Raw genomic sequence first — 8,277 nt, forward strand, 5'->3', positions numbered from 1 at the left:
CCGTTTACGCCTCGTCCCTACTACGTACCTTGGTTAGTACTATCTCCATTTACTTATACAAGGCCACTATAAAAATAATACATTTTGCATCTATACAAGGCCACAAATAGTAATCGAGACAAAAGTTACTACTCCCTCCTTTCCAGTTTAGGCTGCCCATAGTGGGGGTAACATAAGTAGTATCATGCACTTGGGACTCGCAAACATGCTTATGTGGAAGGCAATTAAAGAAGAGAGAGATGGTTATAGTAATATAGGTAGATACCGTAACATAATAAATGTGATGCTAACATGTGTCATGCATGACAATAAATGAGACCATATATGATACTAATCTATGATACTATGCACTATAGAAGTAGTACTCCCTCCGTCTAGGTGAGTAAGTCATCTTAGGTTGTGCACCGTGACCAAGGAGGAGGGGAAAACGAGAAACATTAATATTTATTTGCTAATTAATAGCATTGCATGCAATGAACTAACCACTGCATGTCGTGTTTGGTAGTCTCAAGTCATTAAAACATGCACACCCCTTGTCTATTATTGGTTGATATGCGAAGAAACAAAAAACGAGGTAAAAGTTAATGCACCGCGCCTTAGTATTTTGGGATTATTTGGTTTTCGTAAGATGACTTACACACCTAGATGGAGGGAGTAACATAGACTAGTAACATATGCATGTTACTAGTCTAAGTTACTCCCCACTATGACCAGCCTTTGGCTCAATTTCAAAATCTCTCCAACCAAGGTAGACGGTGAGTGGTCGAATTAATTTCATAGTTTGCACAAGTAATCAGTACGCTCGTTTTTCTCTTGACATTGTTTACCGAGGCATTAATTTGAACGAATGCATGAATGACCACTAAATTTCCATGAACTTGTACATGCATTGGTTAGTTTCCTCTTGACATTGCTTGCGTCGGGTGATCTAACACACCTCGAAATCCAACATGTAATGGTACTACTATTAGTATAGTAGAATTGGGACTTATCAAACGGAAAAACGAATGTTTTTTAGATGAGCCATATAAACCCTAGTGGGTATGTACTCCGTAAAAACGGATTTTTCCAAAACTAAGTCGCTCCCTTTCATGAATTTTGTAGTATACTCCTCCGTCGACGCTCCCTTTCATGAATTCTGTACTTCCTGTCGCCGGCATGTGGGACATATATCAACCGGGTCGACGTGTCAAGCACCAAATAACAGTGCAGAACAGCAGGGGGGACGCACCCCACTCGTACCAGCCAGTAGTAGTAATGAGCAATGAGACGTCAAATTACAATGTCGCACCTTCCCAGGCGGACGAAGCAACCATTGTTTCACACTTCGGTTCGCCATCATCTCAAACCACGTAGTATTGCTTCTGCCTCAAGAGGGACACGCGCATCACCTTGGTACATCATGCCACGTGGGACCGCATGACAGGCCATGCTCCCCCGCCGATCGCTCGGTAAAATAACCTAATTTTTACTATACTTCCTCCGTATCGGTTTACTACATGGCATGGACGTCGTTCTAGGTTGAGAATTTAACTGGGTATATATGTGATGACACTACTGGAAACAGGGAATTTGCCATCAGCCAGCTCTTTGCCATCTGCCAGCTGATGGCAAAGAACGTCTTTGCCATATGCTTATAAAAAACAGATGGCAAAGAACTGACAGACAGCAAAGAACATGGTTGCCATCAGCCAATTCTTTGCCATCTGCTAGTGGATGGCAAATAATCTTTACCGTCTGCCAGCAGATGGCAAAGAGGTTGGCAAATCTTGTGGCCGTCAAGAGTCTAACAGCATACCAGCCCCACCTCTTTGCCATCTGCCAGCAGACGGCAAAGATTCTTTGCCATCTGCTGGCAGATGGCAAAGAGATGGGACTATCTCCCTCCTTGCTAAAAAAGCAAAGAGTGAAAAATTAAAGAAAAGAAAACCCCCAGCCTCGCTAAAAAAAACCCAGCCACCCCGAATAGTCTCAGCCCACTCCCGTGCGTGCTGGATAGGGTTCCTGCCACCCTCACCGGTCGCGCCGCCCTCACCGGTCGCCGCCGCCGTCGGTTTCCCCTACATGGCCGGAGGATAGGCCATCCCGCCGGTCCATTCCTGCCCCACTGCGAGGGAGGAGACCGACCAGTTGCGCCTCCCCGCTGGTCGCCGCCAGCCACCCCAAGCTATGGTGAGCCCCTCCGCCACCGCCCTCTCTCCTCTCCTCCCCTACTCCCTCACCCATCTCTCTCCCCCGCAGACATACCCCACCGCCAGGAGGCGAGGAGGCCGCCATGGAGGCCCGTCCCGAGCTCGCCTCGCTGCTCCTCCGGTGACCCTCGTTGCGCTTGGATCCGGGCGGATCCGACGATTCCCCGACGCGCAGGCGGGCGGGCACGCGGTGCTAGGCAAAGGAGCCCTCCCATAGCGGATGAATCGACTGTAGTGTGCAGCAGATCGGACAACTGTAGTCGTCCATGAGGCTGCTGGCGGATGCTGTGTGGAGGAAGGACGGTCCCCAGAACATAATGCAGTAGTCGCCCACTTAGTACTCTGATTGCTCGTGAAGGCAAGGTCCCCAGAACATAATGCAGTTTGCAAATCCCGTCTCTCCTTTTACAGGCTTTTCTGATTGTTCATTTGTTCGTGAAGGCGAGGTCTTGCGTGAAGGTCATCCTCCTACATCGCTGTGTCAGGCACTCTGATTGCTCGTGTTGATTGGAGTTAGAAAAGAGGAACCCAGATTTTTGTCCGTGAACTGTAAGCAGCAACAAGATCTTGCAATTTCTAATTTTCTTTTCTAGCCATCTACGTGATTCAGGTGCCTGGTTCCGTGCACTCCTTTGCATTTTTTTGGTTCAATCAGCAGCGTTCTTAGTTTCTTCTATCATATGTTTGTGTGCTAATTCCATGCCTTGCTCCAGTAACTAACAAGACTGCTCTTAATTTACCAAGATGTCATCTAGAATGTATCCATCTGCTAATGACTTGATGGAGTCATAGAAATGAGCTATTGACACTTTTTTAGAACAGATGCAACTGCTTGTAATTCTGAATAATTAGCTTTAGTTACTGTTAAAAACAACCCGTGAAAAACTTCTTGACTGGCCCTGCTCACGAGAGCCGAAATCCCTGGGCCCCCGAAATTTCTTGAATGGCCCTGCTCATGAGAGCCGAAATCCCTGGAGGCTGGAGTGGTAGAGGATCTCATGCGACAGTGGGTTGAAAGTGAGCTAGACGCTCGTACCGCCGGTTTCGAACGCGTGCTGCCGGTCGTCTCCTTGTGTCCTCCAGTGGCTTCCATTGAGGTAGGCTTTGTGGAGGCATGTGTATGTGTTGTAGTCTGTAGAGTTAGTCGTGCGTCGGTGCTCACCAGGTTCATCCTGTGGCATTTCTTGGAGCAGATGCGGTCGACATGTATGCTGGGAGCATGCTAATGGGGGCACCTCAAGTGTTCGACGGAATGGCTATCATATTGGTGCTTTACCATCTCACCTCACCACCACGTGAGCAAAACCACCTACCAGAGCATCGGGGTTGATTTGTCTGGTTTTAGAAAGTAGAGGGGATTAAGATCCCGGTTTTAGAGGTCAGGGCCTCAGGGGGCTATGTGGCCAAAATGTAATACTTATGGGGTCATATACACTTTTTTTCTTAAATCTAATAGGTTTCTTCCTCAGTGATATCCCAAATTATCCCACCAAGAACGATGGCCGCGTCGTCCTGGCGTGCGCTCCCGGCCACCTGGCGGGATGTCCAGGCTGTCGTTGCCAAGGACGTGGAGCTGCACTGGCCTCTATTGGCGCACCGTGCCCAATGTTAGTGCTGCCAATATTGCTTATTTGATCAACTTCGGGTCTGCAATAGTTTAATCAGCTCTTTTTAGAGATATAGACTAATCAATACAGTAGCTTAATAACTTGTAATCACTAGGGCCAATTAGCTGATGGGAGACAGGGAGAACGAAGGTTGACGAGGCTTAGGCAGTCTGCTGACAGGAAATGCAATAGTGATTTCGCAAGAGAAATGGAGGTGATGGCTAGGCTCTGGCACGACAATGTTGTCCGCCTCCTTGCTTACTTCAGTGAATGCGATGAGCGGATACTCATCTATAGCTATATGTCGAACAACAGCATGGATCTCTGCTTATACTTCTATATTTTTTCTTGCCTATGCTCAGAATTTGGATCACAATAGTAAATAGATCATTAGGTTCTCTTCTATAATTGTTGGTTGTTGTTGTTCTGTGCTCCAACACATACGAGCAGCTCATTGTTGCACGGAGATAAGTTTCATGCACATAATTAAAGTTCCGGATAACCGAAGTACAAATCTGTAAATACCTTTAGAGGAAGCTTGTATGCTTGACATGCTTGACCATGTAAAAGCTCATGCATGAGTAATTATATCGTCAGGTTATTCTTTTTATCTGCAAGGTGAGCTTCAAAATTCTGTAAACTAGCATTTCCAATAGTTCAGAGCTGCCACTTTACTTTCAGTATTTAGGTGGATGATCTCTGTTTAAATTCCTAATACAAGTAATGCACTCCGGCAAGTTCTATTTATTTGTGTCCTTGCTGCCAATAGATGTAATTTCATCGCGAGCACCCAAGTACAGCAGCACTATTGTCGTTCATTATTGTTGGCTTATGCCCTAGAGAGAAAATAATTAGCATTTACCTCTGTGTACCGGACTGTAGTTGTACCATATGCCTATTGTATCATTTTCATCCTTGATAGATGCAGCGAGTAAATTGTCACTGAAAAATGTTGTGGTTGCAGCGTTTGTTTTGTTAATTCTGCATTCCTTCCTTTATGAGAAAAGTGTTACTTCTGCGTTAGTTATATGTTATGTTTCTCTATGTCCATTGCTTGTATTGACTTCAGATTGTGCATATGTGGAGAAGCATGTCTGCTCCGAGTGGAGAGGACTTTCAGAAAGACAACTTAGACACTTGCTTTAGCATTCACGTTTACTATTTTTGTAAAAATATTCATACGTGTGTTTGAATTGTTTTTAGTAGCTGTCTTTATTACTCTCTCTGATTGAAAAAAAATCGGAGGCTGCCTACAGCAAGTCCGTTTGTCATCAGCGCCTTTCTTTGCTTGGTAGCTCCACATCCAATCTTTCAAGCTACATCCATATGTAAGAAAGTTACAATTAATCCAGTACTAATAGTTTTGTACGTACGTATATGCGCACTCACCCCTTCTATATACATATGATTCAGGAACATCTTTTACTAGCATTTTGTTTCATTGCCCCATACAAAATGTATGCAAGTGATGTCTATTGTTTTTTTCCTTTGTCTAAATATACTACAGTGCTATCCATGTGCCAGAGCCATGAGTTGGTTGTGAGATCTTATGGGTTTCACCTCTAACCTACCCCAACTTGTTTGGGACTAAAGGCTTTGTTGTTGTTGTTGTTGTTGTTGAAGCATGTCTTGAATAAAAGCTGGTTGGCGTAGCACGGGCATCTTGCTAGTTAGTACATATATGCCTTGATCATGCTTTTCTTCCTTTGTGTGTTACAACGAACCGTGCATACTGTTGTGAATCGTGAAAAGCATATATAGCTGTGCTATAGATTGAAAAGCTAAGTAAACAAAAACAATCAAACTTCTTTAGGCAATAAGAAATCCAATTAGTAAACAACAAAGGAATACAATTCCATAGTTCCACAAATAACCATTGCAGAGGTTTGATTGTTTAGGCAAGCTGCTTACTGCTCTCCGCCATTCGTCCGAGTAGATCAGTTCAGTCTGTTTGTTTATTATTAAGTACTTGATGTAGCTAGCTTTAAGGTTTCCATCCGTTCTTCATTCTAGGCTAACAACTAATTTATACTTTTTTTATGTAGGCTATAATTTCCAATATTTATGTTTGCTATATATTTGTTTTTTTCCTGAACATATAGCCAGACATTAGGAGTGAAGGGCTCCAAGGTGGCGCAATGGTTTACAAGAAAACATCCAAATGGAGAAGAGCAAAAATCGCTAAGGCTGTGTATCTTTCTCACCTGCTCTTTCAAACACAATAATTCTTTATATTATTCCCCTTTTTTATTTGTTAAAGCACAATTAATTATCGGCGAGAATGTAGGGGCAACGCAACATTTCATGTCTGACATGCTATTTTGGTTTAGCTATATTAAGTAAGTTACTCTGACCACATCGATACCGATGTTGTATGTATCAAAAGTCATCCTTCTACGTGGATTAATAAAGAAGGATGAGATGGTCATAACTGACACTTTAGCAACATACTAAATTCTACACATCGCATAGTAGTAGTAGTATTTTTTCACTGCGAAAAGCAACCCTTTATTAGTTTTCAAAATTATATTTCATGGCTTTCAAAGTTTTAATATGATTGTTGTTGCTATCTGCCATGTCGCAAACGTCGGCCGGTGCACACCATGTTGCGTGTTGTTCTGCGATTTCTGAGGTACTCTCTCTCTCTCTCTCTCTCTCTCTCTCAAAATGGTAAAAAAAACTCATACTAAATGGGAGGGTCTACAATTTTACTACCTGACATGAGTTACCACTGTATTTTTCTTCTTCTAATTACAACATGTCGAAATGTGTGTTAATAGTTCAATCATATACAAAGATGCCTATATGTTGTTTTTGGTTTTACCTCCATAAAACTAAAATGGTTGTCTCCTAATAGAGAGGCAGTGGATATGTGCTTCTCAATCAAGTAGCTTTTGTCAAACCGGGTATGCAACCATGCACGTTGTAGTTCATACTATATGGAATTTACTTTCAGTAGGAATGTGTGTATGTTGCTCCGGTGATAGTAAGCATTTGCATTGTGTCAATACATATCACAAGTCCTATTTTACAGATATAAGTTGCATCATAATAATCTTCACATTTTAGTTGCATCATAATATTCTTCTTCTTCTAGTCTTCTTCTTCTAACTTTCTTCTTTCCCATTTTGTAGATTTGCTTTAGATCACGGAAGCTTGGGTTGATGGAGTGCTTGTCTTTAGTTTTTGTTTTGACTTTGTGAAACTTGCTACCTATGATGAAACTGTGTAATATTGATGAAACTATGTATATGTATGGATGAAACTTGCTACTATTGGTAACATGTGTTGGATATGTGTTCGATATATATGTGTTCATGACTATTGGTAATATGTGTTGAATATGCTATATTGGTCACATAAATATATTTGTGTTTGATTTTCTGTGAAAATGAATTGATATAAGAAGAAACAAAATTAAATGGGGCAATATAGGCACTTTGCCATCTGCTGGCAGATGGTAAAGAGCTTTGCCATCAGCTGGCAGATGGCAAAGAGGCCACGTGTCATCTACATGTAAAATTTGGGCTGGCCTATTTGGGCCCTATGCCATCTGCCAGCAGCTTTGCCATCTGCTGGCAGACGGCAAAGCATGCAGCCTTTGCCATCTGCTGGCAGACGGCAAAGTATGCCGTTAGCCTTCTAACGGGGCTAACCCCGTTAAGAGGCTTTGCCATCTGCTAGCTGATGGCAAAGGCACAGGCTCTTTGCCATCAGCTAGCAGACGGCAAAGAAGCGTTTGCCGGCAGGGTTTCAAACAAACTGTTTGCCATCTGCTGGCAGATGGCAAAGCCTTTGCCATCCGCCGACCATGCCTTTGCCAATGGCAAAGTGCCAGATTCCAGTAGTGTGAACAGTACTCCAGCCTTTTAAAAAATGTATACTTTTGTACAGTAGTACCATCGATGGATTGCGCCGTGGAACAAAAATTGAAATTAAAAAAAAGGTGGTGCATATAGAAAGCGCTCGTTGCCAAATTATTCATATAGTATTATTAAAAAAGCTAGTACGTGCTTAATTGGGGTGCTAAATTCTATTAAAGAAATACTAGTAGTATGTATCATACTGAGGAGTTAAAGTAACAAGAAGAAACATAACATAGTTCTGCTGGGGCTCAGCACAACACACCCCTCAAATTCAACTAAGCACACCTGAAATTAAACTATGCAACTAATCTGATAGACACCGCATTAGAACCACCATGAGCAACGATACTGACACCTTACTCACTCAGAGGAGTCCTCGTCCACGTCCTCGACTTCGTCCTTGTCCCTCTACCTCTTGGCCGATACATCTTTGCTTGAACCGCACACTTGGCTCTTGCTCTTCATCCAACCCTTGTAGATATTGAAACAAAGGTGGCCATCCATTGCAGCATAGTGGATGTGGTCTATATCTAGTACATTCCGCTGCCATGCATAACAATGAAACGTGTAATGAGGTTTCTCCAGTTTACCGTACGAAGGATGAACCATGGC

The 8,277-nt window shown here is 43.0% G+C and overlaps 1 long non-coding RNA gene across 1 annotated transcript; it reads left to right on the forward strand.

The window, feature by feature from the left end:
- Positions 1-1,945: 1,945 nt before the first annotated feature.
- Positions 1,946-7,032, forward strand: LOC123093445 (uncharacterized). Its single transcript, XR_006445334.1, has 4 exons — positions 1,946-2,172; positions 2,242-2,555; positions 2,639-6,431; positions 6,934-7,032. It is a non-coding gene; the product is annotated as an uncharacterized lncRNA (long non-coding RNA).
- The last annotated feature ends 1,245 nt before the right edge of the window (positions 7,033-8,277 follow it).

Source organism: Triticum aestivum, chromosome 4B (assembly GCF_018294505.1).
Source record: "Triticum aestivum cultivar Chinese Spring chromosome 4B, IWGSC CS RefSeq v2.1, whole genome shotgun sequence".
Classification (NCBI taxonomy): domain Eukaryota; kingdom Viridiplantae; phylum Streptophyta; class Magnoliopsida; order Poales; family Poaceae; genus Triticum; species Triticum aestivum.